This window comes from Nothoprocta perdicaria, unplaced genomic scaffold (assembly GCF_003342845.1).
Source record: "Nothoprocta perdicaria isolate Ctin4 unplaced genomic scaffold, notPer1 scaffold_307, whole genome shotgun sequence".
Taxonomy (NCBI): Eukaryota; Metazoa; Chordata; class Aves; order Tinamiformes; family Tinamidae; genus Nothoprocta; species Nothoprocta perdicaria.
Genome location: NW_020455541.1, coordinates 155,063 through 176,105, shown reverse-complemented (window position 1 = coordinate 176,105; position 21,043 = coordinate 155,063). Strand labels below are relative to the sequence as shown.

General features: G+C 48.1%; 1 protein-coding gene across 1 annotated transcript in view; it reads left to right on the top strand.

The window, feature by feature from the left end:
• ADAMTS3 (ADAM metallopeptidase with thrombospondin type 1 motif 3) overlaps positions 1–21,043 on the top strand; it is a 105,495-nt gene that overhangs the window by 6,955 nt on the left and 77,497 nt on the right. The gene's annotated exons all lie outside the window — the stretch shown is intronic.

Sequence of the window (21,043 nt, the reverse complement as noted above, 5' to 3'; positions counted from 1 at the left end):
CGCAGGATTAATGYGGTGGCTTTGCGGCTGCCACCGTGTAGGAACGGGATTGCGTGAACACGTCTGCAACAAGCAGCCCTTCTTGGAAATGTGTCTCCCTCTCGCTGTCACGTGCCAGCTGTTAATAATTTGGTTCTGTTTTGTGATAAGTACTGACTGGCAAAGCCCCGGGCCCCYGGCACGAGCTCCTCTTGCACATAACTTAATTCAGGTAAAGCACTCGCCGAGGAATTGTAACCTGTGTCTGCTTTGAACACGTGGTTTGAAGCTTAGGGCTGTRTGCAGCCGAAACACTGGGACTTTCCCTAATTAAATGAGGGAAATGCTGGTGCTGTTGACATCTGAGATTATCAGCTGCTGTTTTAAGTAGTGCCTGCTGACAGTGCAGCACAGTTACAAAGGCCAAGCGGACGCCTGTGCACGTGCTGCGAATGAGACCTTGTCGCTGGGAGCTTTATTTGAGCGGTAATCCTGAATGAAGCTCTTGTGTTAAGTGAGACACCACTTTAAGACAATGAATTGGATCAAGGGGGATTACAGGAAGGCAGCCAGCAGCCCCAGCACAGGTTGCCATGTGGCTCGCAAGCTGCTCGCATGGGGCTTTCAGTTAAATAAAGTGGTGGTTCTTTTTTCCAGCTGTCACATGTATGAGCAGATGAGAGCAGGTTCCAAAAGGGTCCAGAGCAGAGGACAGGAGTCTGTGGGCTGTGTGTGGTGTGTTGCTGCCCCTGTGCTGTGTCATGGGCTTCGAGGGCATGGAGTGGGAGAAAAGGAGCTGCTGTTCAAGGAGGGGAGAGGGTGTGAGAGCACAGCGCCAGCGCGAAGCCGTGGGTCGCAGTATGAGGTGTTGGCATCACCTTGCTCCCCGCCACGGCCTTGCTCCTGCAGCTCACCCCTGGGCTCTGACGGCTGCCCAGGACCTCCCTCCGCAGGGGCTCTCAGAAGGAATAAAGCCCAATTTGGGCTGAATTCCCCCGCACGGTTTCTGAGCAGCTCCAACCTTGCTCCCCCTTGTTGCCACGTCACCTCTGTTGCCCCCGGCCGCCTGGGGACATCCCGGCTACATGGAGCTGCTCCGGTGCCTCCGCTCTTCCCTGCTCTCCGCAGCCGGAGCCACAGCGCCTCACGTGCTTGGAGCACCTTGGCTTGCTTGCTTCGYCCACCTGGCTGGTATAACAGGCCTTTGGGGCTCTAGGCAAGTGAGGGTGAAAGGAACAATCCTGAAGATTGCTCTAATTTCAGGCTTTTTTCCTCCCACCAGCTCCGGGGCTGGCAGAAGTGATTTTAAGTGAGCCTTTCAGGCTTGGTGTTGCAGTGTGATGCCTCTCTCAACCAAGATAGGGTATTTGATCCTCGGTGTATCCTAAAGATGTGAAGAGTGAGTTAAATCTGGCTTAACAGAAACTGGAACAACAGTGAGAAATTCTAGGACCATGTGTCTATGGGGCAGATGTATTTTCAACTTCAAAGGAATTTAGAAGCTTATTGGTGTGGTTGGCTAACTCCTTTCCTTAGGGAGAAAGAACAGGAATCGCGATGGTAACAGCACCTGCAGCATGTACCTGGGAGGGAGGTTTGGGTCCAAAGGTGTAGAGGAATACTTGTCTTTTTGTACATGAGGAGATTTTTTTAATAATGACTTGTGAGAGACCTGCTGAAAGTTGGGTAAAATGGTTTATTTTATAACTTGCAATTTTTATATGTTACTGGCTTTCACATTATTAGTTTTTGCTCCCACCCATAGGTATCACAGAGTTAAATTCTGATTATTGGATTGTAAATATAAAGGGTAGCTGTGATTTATGCCAGTTACCCAAGGTTTTGTCTGTGGTCTGTTCCTGAATCTAAATTTACATTTAAAAACAAGCTGTTTGAATGCTTTTTTAACGAAAGGTTTATTTATCTGCAGGTGCAGTAAGTCCTCCGCATGCTTTCAGTTTTGCAGATTCCTTTCTCCACATCTGTTCAATATTGCTGCAAAACAACTTTGTTAGAAAAATTGTGTGTGTCCATGAACTTACCTTAGCTAAAGAGCACCTAATTAGTCATGGAGCAGCTTAAAAAGGTTATAGTGCTAGTGAGTAGCTGACAAATGCTGTGACATGTAGATGACAGCGTGTAGTAATAGTGAAGAAAACCCATGAAGTAGCATTGCCCAGTTTGCTTGTGTAGAAGTCAGAATGGGTGGATTTGAAACACTGTCTACTGCTAATTTTTGCCTTTTGTTGAAGGGTAGGGCTTTGGTTTTGGAAAGGTTGTTTCCCTAGGTTGCTACTCTGTGTTTCATCTATTATTTTGATCACAATCGCAGTATTTATGGATATAATATTTATAGAATCTGTCAAATATTTGCCAGCAGTAAAACTTGTAACTCGGTCCTGTTCTTCAGTTCTATCTTGTCTTAATGCAGGGCTGTTGTGTAGGATGGAGTACAGGGCAGTATTTGGCCTTAGAGTAGACACCTCTGCTCACTGTAGTTAAAAACGCCTGGGTTTTGTCTCTTCCTTCTTTCTTACTGCTAAAAATCACTCTGCAAAGGCAGCCTTTTAAAGTTAAGATGGTGCTTTCTGAATTAGCGTTTTTCCTCTCTACGAAAACCAATTTTGTACTGATTTGTGATGTGTTTTGCTATTACTTGTGTTTCAGACTAACAGTTTTCTTTATGGACGTGAACCTCCTTGTGTGAATTACAGTTTGGTTTGTGTTCGTGTTTATATGATGCCAAAAATGAGTCAAGGTTGTCTTTGGTTTCTTGCAGAACATTAACTTGACTGGTATGAAATAAAAGGGCCAGAGCGAGCCCGGTAACCTGCTAATCATTGGCTTTGGATGCCAAGGGCAGTGTGGCTTGCTTTATTCACGAGAAAGCTGCAACCTTCCAGGTTTACAGCAGCGATTTGCGGATGCAGCGGCAGCCTGCCTGCCTTTGAACCTTCAGCTTTTGGGCTGGGGATATTTGCCAAGATAGTATTGCCAATAACAAAACTGCTTGGGTACCTTGCTTGTAGAAGATGATTCTTCATTTGTTATTGTCATCTTTTTTTTCTAAGGTTGCTGAGACATGAGGACATCTCTGTGTGTGTTGTAACCGTGCCAATCAGTCCTTTTTTCATCATCTTCTCTTAAGCTCGGATCTGATGGGATTATCTCCCYTAAGAATCCCGTTGCAGAGAGACCCCTTGAAAGCAGCAGCTCCTCATGCATTAGGCTTGAACGTTGTGTCGACATCTCGGTCCTCACGAGAGGAGCCTGGGGGTAGTTTCCTGCCGTTTTAGTGGTTTGGGCATTCGTTTCATTAACGCGTTTAGAACTTCTTAAATGGAAAGATAGAYGGAAAAGTGCACATTACTCTTACTACAGAGAGTTATACAAAAACTTGGTCATTGGTTGAGGCAAACCCTTAAAATCTTACTGAATTCTTGAATGTATTTAAGCGCATATTGAGATCTAAGCATTTTCCAGAGATTTTGATTGTTTCTAGTGCTTTTTGTTCCTCCTTGTTCCAGCAAATCTCAGATGAGGGCACGTTTCTTGTTCCTCTGTTTGTACTAAAGCCTTGGTTCTTGCTTTTTCCCGAGGTGACCGTGTTATGTAACCCTGTGGGAGAAATAGCTTTCTAGGAGCTGGTGAAGAGGAGCGTTTTGAAGATAAATACTTATAACCTCTGATTAGAATATATGAAGGAGTTTTCTGTACTCATGGAGATGAGGTCAAGTCTGGGAAAAAGCCCTGAGGAAGGGATTGAGCAGTGCTGTGCGGAAGTCATCCGAGCGTCCTGAGCTCCGAGGGGCCGGAGAGAGAGCCGYGGAGGAGAGCGTGTGCCGGGCCACCCGCACGGCAGGCCCTGCCGCGGCCGCCGCGAGGCTCCAAAGGGGACCCTGCCCTCGCCCCACGTCCCTCCGCCTTGCGGCCGAGGGGGCCGTGGGAAGCCCTGCGCTTCCACTGCCCACGCTGCGGCAGGGTGGAGATCTGCTGATCCCGAACCTTCCGAGAGCACAGCACGCAGGAAAGCCAAATAAACAGGGAGATAAAGCCGCATCCGGGCCRCTCTGCGCCGSCCGCGTCAGTACCTCGGGCTGCTGMAAGCTCCTGAGCTGCTGCTACCTGCCCTGCTGCGCCCTCCGCCCAGGAGCAGCCTCCTTGCCACACGCTCCCCTCGCTGCCCTCCCTGCTCTGGCCTCTTGGCTTTTGCTGTGCCTGGCAGCCCTGTAGGCTCCTGAATGGGGCTTGATGCGTTCCGGGTGCCCTTGGAGTGGCCGTCCCAGCTAGTAGCCCTGCTGAGTCCCCCCGTTTGGATGGAGCCATGTGGTCTCCGTCACCCCGCATCGCTGTCAGGCTGGGCTCGCCTGGGGTTTGTCCCTGTGGCCTCAACGGTGAGTGGCTCTTCCCAGGCACGGAGGCAGAGCTGTCAAACATGGTGCTGCAGAGCAAAGGGGAATTCTGCACGTTCAGATGCTCCAGAACAAACCTGGGAAAACATGGTGCCCTCGTGTCCTTGAATGCGGAGTTTCTCATTAACCACCAAGCAAAGGAGGCTGAAGAAGGAAAATTGTGGTGATCAAAGTGAAGTGTCAATATAAAATAATATAGAAGACACTTTCATATGTCTAGTTTACTTCTCCTTGAGGTTGTCACTCAAAGCATATTGCTACTTCATCCCTCTGTCTTGCAGTCTAATTAGAGCTTATGCAGATTTTTTTTTTCTTTTTTTTTTTTTAGCTGCCCAGATTTGGGCCAGTGATAGATTTGCCTTTACACACTGTACAGGATTGGAGATTCTAGCTTCTTCTGTCTTTTCCTCCTGTTTCCTCTAAAATGATAGTTTTCCTATGAGTTGCCATTCTCTCTCCTTGCTGTTCCAAGGACTGTGTGGTCACAGGAAAAGCTGAATAGATGCACAGTAGTGTGGCTACAGACTTAATACAGATCAATTTAGGCCAAAATATAAGGAGCTGCATGAATGCCTTTCATAGCATGGAAATATGTGATCAGTTTGGGGACTAGGTTTTCCAACTGGAAAACGATGTCATGCGTTGTGTAAAACGAGACACAAAAGCAAAGGACCTGTGTCAGAGTGGCACTCACCCAGGAAATCCCTTCAGGAAAACCGTGCTCCCCYGGCAGGGAGAGGCAGGGAGGCAGCTGCAGCTTTTCCACTCCCCCAAGCAGATGCAGTTGAGCAGGCTCCTCAGTAAGGAGCAAGTGGGAGCGTGGGCAGGTCGGATGAAGAAAGGATAGATGAAGAAAGAAATGTAAATATATCATGTCCCAGCCCCACGGGTCTTCTCCCTTCAACTGATGGAGCAGTGAAGAAAGAGGGAAGAAACCACAGTCTTGTGCTCAGTAGCAACAACAGGTTTCTGGGTTTTGTGTGTTTGAAGTCGGTCTTGACTGATTGAGAAATGATAGTTTTCTTGTTTATTCATCTGAAAAGAAATTATTATGAATTTTTCCACATTAATAACCGGGTAAAATGTGTGTAAAATATGTATTAAATAATGCATATTTAAACCATGATTAAACATACCAGTCAATATTTATGTGTGCCGTGCTTAAATCTAGAGAGCTGTCCTGACGTGGTTCTGTTAAAATCATTGTGTATGTTATGAAGATCGTGGGGTTGGTTTACATTTTTCACATTTTAGCACATGCAGCACATCCTCATGAATGTGTTTCCTAGCTCTCTGGTAGGAAAGACTCTTACRTCATCTTCCTTATTGGAGACGAGCRTATTTCAAGTGCAGAACCACACGGCCATCTCCTCTCCAATCTGGTCTTCTTGCACRGGTACCGTGTTGCTGCTTGGATGCCTTCATTGCCCTTTCCTCGCTGCTCCTCTCGGTTCTCCYGGCCCCTTGGCGTGAGGCCGCGGTGCCCTTGGCGCAGCCCCGGTGCTGCCGAGGGAGCCTGTGCCCTCCGCGCATGCRCGCCTGTGCAGAGCGGAGCCTTGTGCTTCTCAAGGGCAGTGCTGCAGTTCAACCTGACAGCACCATTTGTTAGTGTTTAGTTTACTTTTAAACATCTTTACGTGGTGCATTTTGAGGAAAGAAAGCCTGTGCAAAGCATGCTTTAGTCGTGTGTGTTTTCGTCTGGAGGTTCTGTGTGTGTGTGTGTCAGTGGATTGACTGTTTTCTTACCACCTTTCTTGGCTTCTTCTCAGAGCTCCCTATTTCAGGTAGGATTTTTTCCATTCTTTTGCTACACAGGGAGTTACTTCTACAAGCAGTGCAACAGATGACTGGTAGCAGTAAGGAAGTAAGGGATTAGAGACTAAGAGTGTTTGTGGAACAGGTGTCCAGGAAAAAATCAAAGGAAACTGTCAGAACACATAAGGCTGCCTAAATCAGTTCTYGTGATTTATACTTACAGTTGTGATATGTGATGTATGTATGCCCTGTAAGACTTTTGAAAGTCCCTGTAAATTATAATGAATGTCTCAAAAAATGTTTTGCGTGAAGTGCTGAGTCCTCCTCTGCCCTGACCAAGTTTCATAAAAGTTGAAGCCGCTCCCCCTCTGCTGGTACCTCGAAGCAGGGAGCCCCATTTCCTTAAGCCTGGCTCCCTTGAGCCAACGCTTAAGAGGCCCAGCACAGCAAATGTCTTTCTCACATGTTAAGGGATCACTCAATCACAGCTGTTATGAAATGTTTGGTCCAAGTAATCCCTTTATAGCTGGAGATGGAAATGAGGTTTTGTTGGTTGACAGCAGAGAGATCCTGTTCTGTGGGACAGGACTCCTTGGAAATCTGCACACAACCAGGCCTCTCTGTATCAGACAATAAGCTGCGATAAGCTGCTGACAAGAGCTGTAAACCTTTCTTTTACCTGAAAGGAGAAGTTTTATGAATAAATAATTCCTGCTGAAAACCAGCCCTCTGGCCTGCTTGGGGTCTCTGGCCAGGTAGCGCTCAGAGGAGCAGTGGGAAAATCCTCCTTCCTTGGGGTGCTGCAGAAGAGCCTTGGCTTCTGCTGACTCCAGGGGGAGGCGTCCAAATAGCCCCAGCCGTGCGCAAGCTCCTGGTGTCACCACTGGGCTTGCTTAGGGCTTCACAGCTTCCCAGGCCACCGCTTGACTCCCTCCCCTCTTCTTTGCTCCTTCTGTGGAGATGGTTGCCCAAATCTGGGCTCTGTKGCTCACATGAAATGGCACCTGATTCTTGCTGGGAACATGAGAGGCAGATGTAAGCGGGTTGTAGGAGGTGTTGGCTGAACAGATATTTTTCTTACAATATTTGAGTATCTTGCTAGCACCATGCTGTGTATTTCAGCAGGTGACTGGAGGAAGCCAGTTTGCAGTGATCTTGTGGTCTACCTACTTGAACCGTGTTCCTGCCAAGAAACTGAAGGTGGTTGAAGCTTTCTGCAGCATGTGCTCATGGGAGGCCTTTCCAGGATGCTGTTCGGAAACTGGAAACCAAGTTTTAGCATTTCTCCTTAAACAGGGTGTCTCCTCTCCTGTCAGGAGAGAACAGCAGCAGGGTTTTAAATAATTGAGAGGCAGGATGGAAGTAAAATCGATCCCTGCTGTTTGGTAGTCCTGCATTATTCCTCATCCTTTGATTAAGAAGAGATAAGTCGACTGGCACCCCAGCTGTTGACTGCTCTGCCTTTTAAGCAACGTTTCACTAGTATTGATTTTTGTTTTGTTTTCTGCTAGCCTTTCTCAATGTCTTTTGCTGCAGTAGTGGCAGCGTTGAAAATGATGTGCTCCCTAAAGGGGAAGTTTGAAGGAAGTGAAAATAACCCGTCTTTATGAAAGAGAAAAGAAAGCATTCTGGAAACCTGAAAAACAGCCCTAACCACAATTGGCAGACAGGCAGAATTGTTTAGCCGGCTTTGAAGCAAGCTTCATGTGAGTGTAGAAGGCTGAAATTCAAGAAGGAGAATCACGGCAGGAGCTGGCGGACCCTTGTGTCCGCAGGAGCAGGCAGCTGAAGCCAAAGGCTGCWTTAGTTGCTGCGGCTGCCTCGGGCGACGCTCCTCGCCCCTTGGTGTCTGCACGCACAGAAGGAATTGCAAAAATGGGCAAGACCAAATGGGCCCAGGGTAGCTGGCATGGGGGGAGCCGGCGGGTGCGAGGGAGAGGAGGTAGATACTTGCCTCCATGGCAGTGTCCAGGTGTTTTCCAGGTGGAAAACTGAGTCCATCGGAGTATTCCTGGCCATGGTGAGGCTGCGTCTTGGCGTGCGCCAGGGTCGAATCTGGGTGTAAGCTCCAGGGTCGGGCGTTTGAAGCAGGGGAGGACATGCAGCCCATAGGGGCCATCTGAGCAAGATTGAGTGATGAAGCCCAAGTTGTTTATAGGCTCTTTAGAGGGAGCATCCTGGGGGTTCTTAGGAAAGTCTAGCAGGAATTATCTTAAACTCTTGATTTGGGTACTTAAGAACTTCCTCCAGTTTTGCTAAAATCTGTATCTGCATCAGGATTGTTGATGAATAGGCATAAGTCTATTCATCAGAAAAATTATAATGCCCAGAAGTCCAGATAATGCTGTTACTTGGGTGTTTTTCTTCTTAAGTTTCAGAGAAAGCTTCATTTGAAGGCAAAATAAAAGACTTCACAAGCAGGGTGTTATGACTCAGAAGGAAATCAGAAGACCAGACCGGTTTAAATTTTCAGCTCTCCTTGTTATGCTAATCCTAAGGACGGAGGTGTCTTGTTCAGTCAGCTTCTCTTGAGAGGAAGGTAGGAATAGAAACCTGTTGAAAGTCTGTGTAAAAAAGCTCTGGCTTGGTGAAACTGAAATGTCCAAGCTCTGATTGGCAGAACTTCTGGACTGTTATTTATAAGAGAGTCTTTCTGGACTCAGTTTACTTCTGAGTTTGAAGAACTGCTCTGAAGGCAGAGCATGGTTTTGTTTGCAATTCATACCTTTAAAGTGAGAGGTTTGCGGCTTGAGCCGCTCTATGAAGGTCGGAGCAAYGCTCCCGTTTGTCCTACTTTGTGTAACAAAGGAAGAGTAGGAACAGCTGCTGGGACAGCTGCTTGACAGCACAGTCAAGCTGCAGAATGGGTGTTTCTGCTGGGCCTGTATTTGTAGGTTCTCTGCTCCAGGTGCTGCTTGTTCTAGTTGCAAATCYTATAGTACCTGTGAAGATCTAGTCAAGACTCCAGGAAGAGGAATATTTAGTGCTGCTTCTGGATTTGGCATATGGAAGATGAGCCCACATGTGGAGAAGCGGAGAGAGGGGCATCAGTGAGTGTGTCTGAGCGCAGATAAGAGGTTTTGTCCTTGGTGCAGGTGGTTAAAAAAGGGTTGAAATAAATCAAGGGTGAGTATCTGTTACCTGGCTGACACTGTTTGCTGTTGAATCCCATCTTTAAATTTTTGCTCCTTGTTACCCAAGTAGTGTATTACTGCCCAATTTTTTTTATTCCGAAACTCCCAACTGACAGGTTATAGAATAGTCCAAACTTGTTAGAATTAGTAAGTTCAACCCTTTTTTAAAGTTTCCATAATAAAAAACAGATTGTGTGACTTGTGTGGGCCCTTGGTAACACACACAGTGCACATGAATCAGGCACTCATTCACATTCTGCCTTCACATATCACATGTGCTCAAGTATGTGTCTCAGTAACAGAAAGTAAATAGAAACCCAAATAGTCAATGTTCTCAAAACTCAATCCTTGTACCCTTTCTCAAGGTTGTTATTGACTGTAGTGTTTGCACTGAAGTCGAAACTGCATTTGGTAGAGATGCAGAAGCCATATTCAGTAATGCCTTTCTTGATGTTCCTTGTTTATTCCGTGCTGTACTTGCTCATATCTGGAGTTTGAYCTCAGAGCCGCATGGCCCGAGGTTTGCAACAGGAGCAAGAAACACCATTGGACAGAAAATATAGTGCAGGGTTGGTTGAGAAGGAGGGAAGAAGTGGAAAGCTGACAAGGGAGTTGTGAGTTTGGGRGAGAATCTGAGCGTCTGGTCTAGAGGCCCTTTGCAGTGCGGCCTGTGGAAGAGTTATGGAAATGTAAGTTGGTCACTTGGACCTCATGTTTCATCAGGAAAGTCTTGAAATGATGGAGAGAGCCAAAGCATTATTGGTCCTTTTAAGATGATGAAATATTTACTTTCACTTAGGTCTTAAACCTGTATTTCATTTTCCTAGATTACTTTTGCAATGTTGTCACTAACTTCWAAATATATAAAGAAAAAAGGGCAACAACAATGCAGTAGTAAACAAACTTTCTGACAAATTGCAGTGTCATTTTGTTTTCTTCTTTGTTTTTTTCTTTCTTTTTTCTTCTTCTGTGGAGCTGCTGCRGAGAGCCCAGCGCAGGGCTATGAGGATGATCAGGGGCCTGGAACATCTGCCCTGTGAGCAAAGGCTGAGRGAGCTGGRCCTGTTCAGCCTGGAGAAGAGRAGGCTGAGGGGGGACCTGATCAGYGTGTATAAATACCTCAAGGGAGGCAGTGAGGAGGAGGGGGCGGCCTCTTTTCAGTGGTGGMCAGYGAYAGGACTAGAGGAAACGGCCACAAGCTRAGGCACCAAAAGTTCCACAGGAACTTAAGGAAACACTTTTTGACAGTGAGGGTGCCAGAGCCCTGGAACAGGCTGCCCAGAGAGGTTGTGGAGTCTCCTTCTTTGGAGATCTTTACAACCCACTTGGACACAGCCCTGTGCCACGTGCTCTGGGTGACCCTGTGTGAGCAGKGGGGTTGGACTMGATGACCTCTGAGGTCCCTTCCAACCTTAAGCACTCTATGGTTCTGTGATTCTTTCTTACAGACTGAATCACCAGCGTGTAAAACGATGCTTTTCCTCTGTGAGCTTTTTATCTTGATCTCATCACAAGAAGATGAAGAACAGTTAGAAAACAATGAGTCTGTTGTAAATATTATTAGCTTTGGCGTGTCCATGCTTTGAAATGTTGCATGTAGCTTCTGATAAACAGAACTTAACAGCCAGTGTAAAATACATGAAATCTCTGGTTCTTTTGTTTGCTAGGAAAATCTGCATTTCAGGAGGTAGCTGTTTTTTTCACCCTTCATTAGATTTCATTGTGTTTTAGTGTCTTGGGAAGTCTGGTGCGCAGGAGGCTAACCCAGCCAACCGCTTAGCAGTAGCACCAAGTCGTGCCTTGGACACGGGCCTTGGTGAGCTCGGTCCTTCTGAGGCCTTTGAACAGCCGAGCGCTTTGCCGAGGGGCCTTCGGAGCTGCTTGGAGCATGGATTGAGAAGCCTTGATGTGTTGCTGGATATGTGGGGAAATGGAAATTCTGTCTGTCCAGTCTTCTCACCTTGGTTATCTTGAGTCTTGCCTAGGTTCTGTAGTGATTCTGCTACACTTTTTGTGAAGATGACCTGTAGAAGACGCTTCCCAGGTAGACAGGTATGGCCTCTGGAAGCGGCACCTCCAGCTGAGGTCTCCCAGTGAGTGTGCTTGCCTCCAAACTCACTGTGGGTAGTGCCAAAAATAGTTAGTGGATACTTTATAAATATTGTAGCAAAGAAGAATCAAAAGGGCTCTAACACATCCTTGGAACTACGCTTTTGCTGGAGTTGCCTGAGCCGGTCAAGTGGGAGGCACACATCTCTCCAGCTTGCAGCAGGGTGCCCGTTAGGATTTGAGATACCCAGTGCCCTGGAAASTCACTGCTGGGTGTTGGAGTATTTCAGATCTGCCTGTCTTGTGTGGTGTTGAACGCCCAGATGTGAAACGCGTGGCCTAACCTGGAATTGCTCTAGGAAGGGTGAAAAATGGAGTTCATAAGTCTCTAAGTACCCGGCCAGGTGAGCGGCAGAAGACCCGGCGCTCGGGTGGGCGCGCGGATGTCGGCCCCCGCGGGAGAACTGGCAGGTCCGGAGCTGCCGGATCAGAGGAAAAGGGTCGACGTGCTGGTGCCCCGAGCTCCTTCTCTGGGGCAGCAGGGAGATGGGGACCCAACACAGAGCAGCCTCTGCTGCTGCCCACCTCAGGAGTCCCTCTCTCCAAATCATGAAATGTTGACATGTTTGTATTCTTTTTATTTGTTTTGGAGTTGTCAGTGCTTGRTTTGAAGTTCTTATTTTTTCTCTTTTGACAGCTCTCACATGTCCTTGCTTTTTGTTTTCCTTCCCACTTTCTAAAGGAAGTTGTGATTCTCTTGTGATCCGATGACTGCAGGAGTTGTGGAAACACCAGGTTTATGGCAGGAGTTGGCAGTCCTGTCCATATAAAAGCTAACTGTGCCACAGGGACTAAGTACCCCTATGTACCCTAAGTACCTTGCCCACCTCGGGCTCCTTTCACAGCAGTGAACTTGCCAAGTGCTCGGCCAGTGCCCTTCCACTATAAAATAATTAGCAGCACTGAGCTGCTGTCTTTGCCACAGAGATGCAGTTTGTCCTCAGTAAATATTTCCACAGAGTTATGCCGGGCCTAGCGAGATCCTTGCCTTTGCTGAGCGTGCTCCGTGCATACTTTTCAGCTTTTAATAACTGATATTTCAAAACCACAATTGCTCCTGTAAGGACAAAGCATTTCGTGTGCCAGTTCTGTGCCGTTAAAATGAATCTCTCTAGGTTTTCCAAGAACGAAAAATAGACACATTTTTCCACATAAAATTAAAGCTTGTTTTTTCTTCTCGTTTTCATATAACTCTGAGGGGTTCCATTGATTTGTCTTTTTTTTTTCCACAGACTTTCTGAAGGGGAGGGGAAAAAAGGAACTCAAACTTTGGATTAAAACCAAGCATGAGAAATTTCAGCATAAAGGAATTTTCTTGTGTATGTTCAATCAGGAGGTTAAAACGTTGAAATTAGGCCTGTGTGCCGCCCCAGTAACGTACTGCCATTCGCTTTCCTCCRCTGCGCTCGTGCAGCAGGTTAGTGGCTAGTGTGAGAAGGGATTTTGCTTGGGATACAGAAATGGAGTGGTCTTTGGTATTAAGTGTCTGCCCAGTGCTGTCCATGTCGAATGGCATTAGAGATTTCTAATCTGATCCATTTTKGTTATCCAGCCCAGTGTCCTGACAGTTTCCTCAGGACTAACAGCACCGTGGTGGCACAGGGCAAGGATCAAGCATCTCATTTCTAAACACAGACTGGCAAGACACACTGCCTGTTCAGTATCTGAATTCATCTAGYTTAGTTCTCCAGCCTCTCTTTTTACTTTTTCATCCTTTTCTACATAAACAGACAGTTACTGACTGGAAATCTCTATGTAGTAGCAGATCATGATCGATCCCTTGATTGCTGCTCTGCAGAATGGGCAGCTGTAGATGGCTTTTGACTAGGCTGCATTTTCCCTGGTCTCAAATGATAGCGATGCTTTTATTGTTAACAGTGTTGCCCAGACTGTGCTGGATAGGCTTAAAATGCAGCGTGTGTTTGCATTTAAAGTGGGCTTGTTAAGCACAGGGCGAAGTCGCCCKGCTTAAGGAAATGAGCGTATTGTTTCTGCTCAGCCTGATGTTCAGTCCTGGATTAAGTGTGTGTATTTTAGCCTCTGCATCCATAGGTTGGAAGATAATATTAAACATTCCTGTGTTCTCATTCTCTTTCCGAGTTTTCATCGTGGTGTTTGGTTGAAAAAGTAATGTTTTTCTTGGTAGCTGCAGAAGATATTTGCCTTAAAAATKATATTAGATAGTCAGAAACCTGTGCCATGTGAATAACTCGGGTTGCTGCAAAATCCCACTTGAATATTTAATTTGATTTGAAATTGTTTTTAACTTTTTAAAATAAGCCTGTATCGTTGTAAGACCATTTTAAATSAGACAAAACATGCAACTCTCTGCTGCCTATGTTTAGTATCCTCCAGGAAGTGAGACCAGGACGATTCAGAAATGGTCTGAGATGGAAATGCCAGGAGTTGTGCAGCAGATAAACCGCTTGCTGCAGCATTGATTTTTATATCACATTGATCTTCCAAAGAGGAAAAATTAACTGTTGCATCTCTGCTTGCTAGGCCAGAAATAGCTATAAGGGTGTTGCGGCTTTAGAGCTAAAAAACCCGCAAATGTTGGTGTTTAGCCCCAAAGCCGCGTGCCTGTCCGGAGCGCAGGGAGCCTCCGAGGGCTCCCAGGGGGCTGGCGGAGCTGCCGSGCAGAGCTCCCGCTGCGAGGCACCCGGCACCTGCAGCGCGGACATCTGTTTCTCGAGACGGCCGCCCCGGTGCCATATAGCTTTTTTCCAGCGTTCCTCTCAAGTGCAGTATTTTGTATATGCCAAGTATGCCGAGACCATAAATGCCTTCACACGCAGGAGATGTGCAGGGAGAGARGTATGTCCTTTTGGAAGGACTCTCGCGCTCCCTGCCAGTGGAGGAGCTGGACGGCGCAGGGAGCTGCCTTCCCCGAGGTGGCCGGGAAGGCGGCTCTGCCGAAGGCGCCGCTCGTCCCTCCTCGGCGCGCCGGGCGCGGGGCAGCCTGGGCCCTCGCGTGGGCCTCAAGGCCTGTTGCGCACACAGCGATGAGGACCAGGTGTTGCACACAGCGTGGTGACACAGAGCCACAGAGGCTCAACCACCCCAACATGTCATACATGGAATAAAAATGTGTGATGCTTAGTTGCCTTTGCTTTATTGGGTTTAATAATTGTGCATGGGGATCAGTGCACGGTAGGCAAGCAGTGACTACAGAAATAAATGCGAAAGGAGGAAAAAGCAGGGAGGCGTTGCAGGTAACTCCGTGGTGCTGTTGGAGGGCAGCTTTTCCAGCAAGATGAGGGCTTGCCCTGCTGGGTTTCTGCAGCAGCTGGGACCCGCTGTGCGTGGAGCCGTGGGGATGCTTCCTGTGCAGCAGCGCCCGGTGAGGACGGGCAGACGGGCTCCCAGGAAGGAGGAACTCGCTGGCTTGCGGCCTGCTGCTGCTTTCCCTGTCTCTAGGGATGCCCAGGGCACCGACCGTTTACCTGTGGTGTCAGCCTCCGCTCTTAGCTCTGCGTTAGCATGAGATAACGTGGYGCTCTGCCTTTTGCTGTGTGTTGGTACCTAAATGAAGAGATTTGTCTGTGGCTCAGAGGAAGTGGTGGCATGTGGCACTCCTGTCATCAGCTGAGGAGGGATATCGTGCTGCAAATGGTTCRGCTTGGAGAGTTTCTAGAGTATTTAACTCTTCCTGTATTGTTGAACTGCTTTTAAAGCAGAAACCTGGAGAATCAGTTGATTCTTGACAAAATATGGATCCCATGTGGCCTGTGAAATAATATCCATGCAGTGAATTTAAGATATAACTCCGGAGCTGCACGTGGAGGAGACTTAGAATCAAATCCCCCTGCTGTGGCWGTGTTCTGGTGGAGGCAGGCGAGGGGAAATGTGCTGCAGGCAAAGCATCCTTCTTCGCTTTTATTTTTCTTCCCATAAATCACGCAGTGTTCAGCATGGCTCCAAAAAGTTTTCATCTTTGGATTAAAAAAGCGCGCAGCAGGTAGCAGTGACGCAGGTTTTGCACAGTCATTGAGCTGAACACACCTTAAACTAACAGAGAGGGTGAAAGGTAGCAGTGTTTTTGCGCCGAATCTGTGTTTTTAGACGAGGCAGCACCTTTTTCTATAAAAGCATGTTTATATGGAGTCCTTAAGAAGTTTAGACTGGAGGGCTGTCTCCAGGACCAGCCCCCCTCCCCTTTTGCCGGGTCCCACGTGTTTGTCTTGGCAGGGTGCAGTGTCTGCTTGGCTGCTGCTGGGGCAGGGAACGGAGGGAACACAGAGCTCTTGATGCTTCTCAATGGGGCTTCTATTTAGTTAGCGGCAGGACAGAGCTGTCGGCCACCTGCGATTGTCCAGCAGGAAGAAAGGGAGAGGGGAAACRGCGCTGGGGAGAGACCTGGAGACGTTTCCCAGCGTCACGGAAGCGCTGGTCGCAGAAGCGCGTTTCCCGGGAGGCGGCAGCCGGTGTCGCCTGGGGCGCTCCGCACGCGCCGCCTCCTTCGGCTGCGGTGCTGCCTCCGGCGAAGGGAACGGCCGTGCTAACCAAACCGCGTAGGGTGTCGCCGTCGGTCGTGTTGAGARAGTGCGAGGAGACCTTGGGAAGAGCCAGAGAAGCTCTTGGTGGCCCCACGTGAGAGCAGGTGGCAGATACACTGGCTGGGATGCGTAGGAGCGTGGTCCGTGCTTGAGCGTTCAGTGTCTAAGGCACGAGCGAGGAGGGACTCTGCCTTTCCCTGTGCACCAAACCAGCCGGTTGGGAGCTCCTCTGTAGGCGCTTGCTCTTAGCTGGGGGAAGGAGTCGCTTGACTTTTCTGATGGGGGTCCCACTTGGAATGAAGTGCTACATCAGCAGCGTTTCTCGGTCATGTAAGTCCGTCACATTATGTACTTTGAGGAATAATACAGAGGTTTGGAGAAGTCTCTCATGGTACAGGAGTAGCGGATCAGTATTTCTGCAAGCTTGAACACCCTGCCAAGGTTGGTCTTTTTTCTGCTTCAGAGTTACTGCTTCCAATATCACCTTGTCGCCTTCCGTTTCAGAAGAACATGTGGAAGGCGCTTGTTGGCTTACACTCTTTCCTTGTGGGAATTTCTTGGGCTTGGACTGGGTGGCTGTCACCCCAGGCGAGGCAGAAGGGCCCCTGGCTGATACATCCCCTGAGGGCTGGTAGCTTCGTAGCAGAGCTGCCTTCTCTCTTTCTAAGGCCACGTCCCAAGATGATGTGGTCGCCTTCGCTTCRCATGCAAGCTCTGCTCCTTTGGAGTTGTCACCTAAACATGGAGAATGGTGAATTACGTAGCTTTTATAGACTCAGTTTTTGCRACCCTGCCTTCCTCACCTTCCATAGCTGTAGTCCCTTTATTCCTAGGTTAATCCTGGATTGCACCAGGACACCTGTGAGCACCTGTGAGACATTACAGCACATCTTCCAGCAAAGCTTGTCTGTGTGTTCCTCCATTTCCTCACTGTTGTACTGCAGTCCTTGGATTTAGGTTAGATCCTACCAAAATAAGCAGATTCCTAACTCTCGGCAAAGCTTCTCACCTCTAAAACGGAGGGGTCTCGTGCACCCAAAGCTTTTCCCTTTCCCAACTCACTCTTAGTTGTCCTTGGATGGAAGATGTCTTTGGATGTCCTCTTTCTGCCGCGCTTGTTAGTTATTGTTGCCCTAGAGGGGCAACAGGGAAGGGAAAGCAGAGCCGTGAGTTGCATCTTGAATCGCAGTTTTGTAAGCTGTTAGATTCTGCTAGTTGAGTTCTTCCCAGTGACAACACAGGACGTGGCATTTCCACGTTGCAGAGAGCCATCGGCATCTTCAGCAGGAGGAGGAAGGTGCCCGTGAGGCGAGTGCAGATTCCCGTGCCAGGGAGCGCCATGAAGCACTGTGGGCCACGTGGCCCGCGAGGTGCCGTGTAATCCCATCCTGACACTTGTCCAAATGGATGAGTTTTCTCCCGCGGGTGCAGCAAGAGCAGCTCTGCAGTGTGTGCTCAGGTGGGGCAGCTGCTCCTTTGGGAAGAGCCTGTGGAATGGGTAGCTGGGCACAGGCCCCCTCAGGCCGGTTTCCCTGGARGGTGCCCTGAAGGCCGGCGCCTCCGCGGTCGCTCCAGCCGCGTTTCAGGCAGCGTTGGAGGGCTCTGCCCTGCCGGAGCCCGCGTCTCTCGCGCAGCACAGGGCCGCCTGGCCTCAGTCTGTGAAAGACTTGYATTAAACGAGTAATTCCAATTAACTGCAAGAAAAGCACTTACATGTTGCTCCCAGCTTCCAGGTGGGAGGGGGAAAATGCAAACGAAAAACAACAACAAAAAAAAGAGATCTCGAGGTTTTAAGTCTGCCTAATCTGGAGAGAAAGGAGCGGTTTAGAAAAGCTTTAGTGAAGTACAGTGGGCAGGATGGGCTACAAGCAACAGCTTCTTCTGGGGCGGGACATTTTACAGGAGATTTTTCTTCTGGGAGTGAAAAGTCAAAAGATTTGGGGGATGGAAAGAAAAAGCGTCCGGCAGCAAAGCTACCGTCAGCCTTTCTGCCTTGACACCGCACTCCCGTGTATGCAGTGCTGGCCTGGCAGTAACCATCTCCCAGCATGTAAATATTTTAAAATCGCGTTTCTGCCTTGCTCAGGGCAGCCTTCAGTGCTCAATTCTCTCACCGTTCAAAGCTGCCTGAGGAGAAGCAGCTGCTAATTAACACCTCTGCTCCCCCGAGTAGCATGGGAGCGTTTTCGACGTGATTTCTGCATGGAAATGGAGCACGAAGGGCAATTTAAGAACATAATTGATATATTGCCTCCTCTGTGGTGGAACCGTTGCCACTTAAAAACATGCGTATGGCTCTTGATACCAGCTGACGTGTAATCTTGTGAAAGTGAGTGTGTTTCTGGATTGCAGTGCTAGCAAAGGCACAGAAGCATTCGGATGAAAGCTGTTTTCTCTGAAAATTTTTACAATACCATCCGTTTACTGGAGAGAATCTCTTGTTGCCTTTAAAATAAAGCCAGTGGAAAATAGCTATAGGYGTTAGAATTTAGGTGTGATTTTGCTCTCTCCCCGTGGGCCCGCGAGGGCCGCTGCTGTGGGAGATGAGGAGTTCTGCTCTGGTGCTGGGCTTTCCTCAAGTTGTGCTCCTTGTGCTCTCCATCCCTTATTCCTGCTCCCGACGCATCCGAAAGCTTCTATTTGCAATTCCTTTAGCTAAAACCAGTGTGCTTTGATGTAGTTAGAAGATCCATCAGCTGCTGCTAATATAGCATGCATSCTTTGATCTAATCTAGAAACAGGCTCCTTTCATCCTTTTCGTTAAATCTTTTCAGTAGTTGCCATTAAAGATTCAGCTTTCAGTGTACAAGCATTTGTACACAGATATAAATATGTGCACCACTTTATTTCAATTTGCCAGTGGGCCTGTGGTGCCTCTGGGTTGTACCAGTAGCTGTCGATGCATCGGGTGTCCTGCTGTGCTGGCTGCTCTAAATCACAGGCTGTAACGACAGCCCCTGCTTTGAAGAGCTCCGAGATGTGGGGCCGGAGGAAGCAGACGCGCGTGGGGCAGTAGATGGGTGCAGGAAGACGGTATCGATGACTGCAGCAGATAGACGTCTTGGCACTTGAGAAGCTTGACTTCTGTCAAGTTCTTTTTCTTTTATATAGGCAGTTCGTTTTGTGAAGGGATTAGCACGAGAGAACAGCGTTGCCTGCCCTTTCTGTAGGGAGCCTCTSCAGAGCAGGAGAGGGCGGTAGGCAGGGACAGGGCAGCATCTCCCTGGCAGCAGAAGTGGGCAGTGACGGAGGCACCAAGAGGCCAGAGCATGAACTGCCCTCCTGTTACTCAGCACGGGGTGATAGGTGGGATGGGGTGCTTTGCCAGGGGGTTCCTGGGTTAAATAAGTASTCGGTGGACGTTGGAGATCCTGAGCACTTCCCGCTGCCGGGTGGCCTCGGTGGCCAGCGCTGCCTGGCGCCGCGCGCCCGGCCTTTCTGGCGCGTGCGGGTGGGCTGGTGGGCTGCRCAAAACGCATCTGAGCACCCAGCAGCCTGCCCTCCCTGCAAAGCACGAGGAATAGGGCCTTTCACTTCCTAAAATACTTTTGCAAATCCCACCCATAATGTTTGCTCAAATATTCGGGTTAAATGTAGCCATTCTTGACGGTCTCTCCACAGTTCTGTGTTGTGCTCCCCTGAATGACCGGCTCTTTCCTCTCCCGCAGCTCATACCCTATGCGTGTTTACACAGAATCATGTTCCCCCTTAAATGCTGTTGATCTTGGCTCACAACGTGATTCCTTAGTTTAACCTGCCCTTTTAGGTTGTTTTCTCAAGGCTTTATATCGTTTGTAATTCCCTTATTTTTATTGTCTTTTGTTTGTTTGGAAAAAAAAAGTGCATTTTTTCCAGGTTTTACATTTTACATCAGCGTAGTTGCTGACAATCACACATCCATTGCTGTCCCCTGGAATCGTTACGGGTGTCCTGCACGTGCCAGCCCGGATACCTTTGTCTTTTGTCACTCCTCGCAGCRGGACCTGTCCTGTTCCCGCTTTATTCATCCAGCGGGGAGGCTTCCCTGCGCCCCCGGCGGGCGAGGAGCGTTGCCAAGAGGAAACGCACTGATGGCAATGAGTCCRGTGGAGAGAAAGTTACAGATACTGGGCAGCAAGGTGCAACGTGCAGAGGGTGTTGAGCAGAACTTGAGCAGCTTTCCCTCTGAAACCCTTGGGCCCCTCCGGGCCTCCTTGCCCCCTGCTCCACAAAGACCTCTTGAGCTTTTTGTCCTTCTGCTGGGTTCTTGTTTTCATGTTTATAGTGTGTGAGGACAGTTCAGGAGAACCTTCACAGAAGCACAGGCTTCAACTGCATCTTTCAGTTGATGGAAATACTGAACGTTGTTAGTTCCGAAGAAAAAAAGTAGTAAAAATGATGGCATTCCAGGATTTCAGACTATGCTTTCCTGTATTGCTCCATAAATGTGGGTTTTGTCAAAAAGAAGAAATTTCCACTACATACTTCTTTCTTGAAAATCCACTGCAGTCTTTTTTCCAAGGGAGTCTTTAAAAATACGTGCTCTGAACACCTGCTTGCTTTTCCCGCTGGCTGGTGGCAAAAGAAAATGCTGGCTCGGCAGTCGGGTTTATCCTGCYGGTTCTGTTGCACATTTGATAACTGCCTTTGGGAGGTCTGTATAAACCCAGGCCCCTCTTTGTCCATTYGTTTGGAAAACTTCCTATTCTTTTCGTGGCTGAAATCTAGAAGAATTTTCAGAAAGAAAGCTGTGTTCTGCATTTGCGCTTGGGGATAGCCTGGTAGCAGGGAGCAAAACTGTTTCTGTTGATTGAATGTTTTATTTTCCACTAAAGAAAGGCAAATTTGGATACTTAATTGTCTGCTGTCCTGTAGAGTGTATGTTTCGTAACATAATGCCACTATCCTAATTTTGATTCTTATATGTTGAGTGTCAGGCAGAGTGTATTAATATCTGTGCTGTTTGCCCTAAGAATAACACAAAGCGAGGAGCAAGAGTGAGTRTCTCTAAAGTGAGTGCAAATAAATTATTCAAATTATTCAAGTTGTGATTTAAAAAGAAAAATCCTCTCTGCAGATGAAGCTAAGAGTAAAATGAGTCTGAAAGGTGTGGACAGGATGAGGAAGAAATCTCAAAGTTTATACTTAGATTGAATTTTTTTTTTTTTTTTTCATG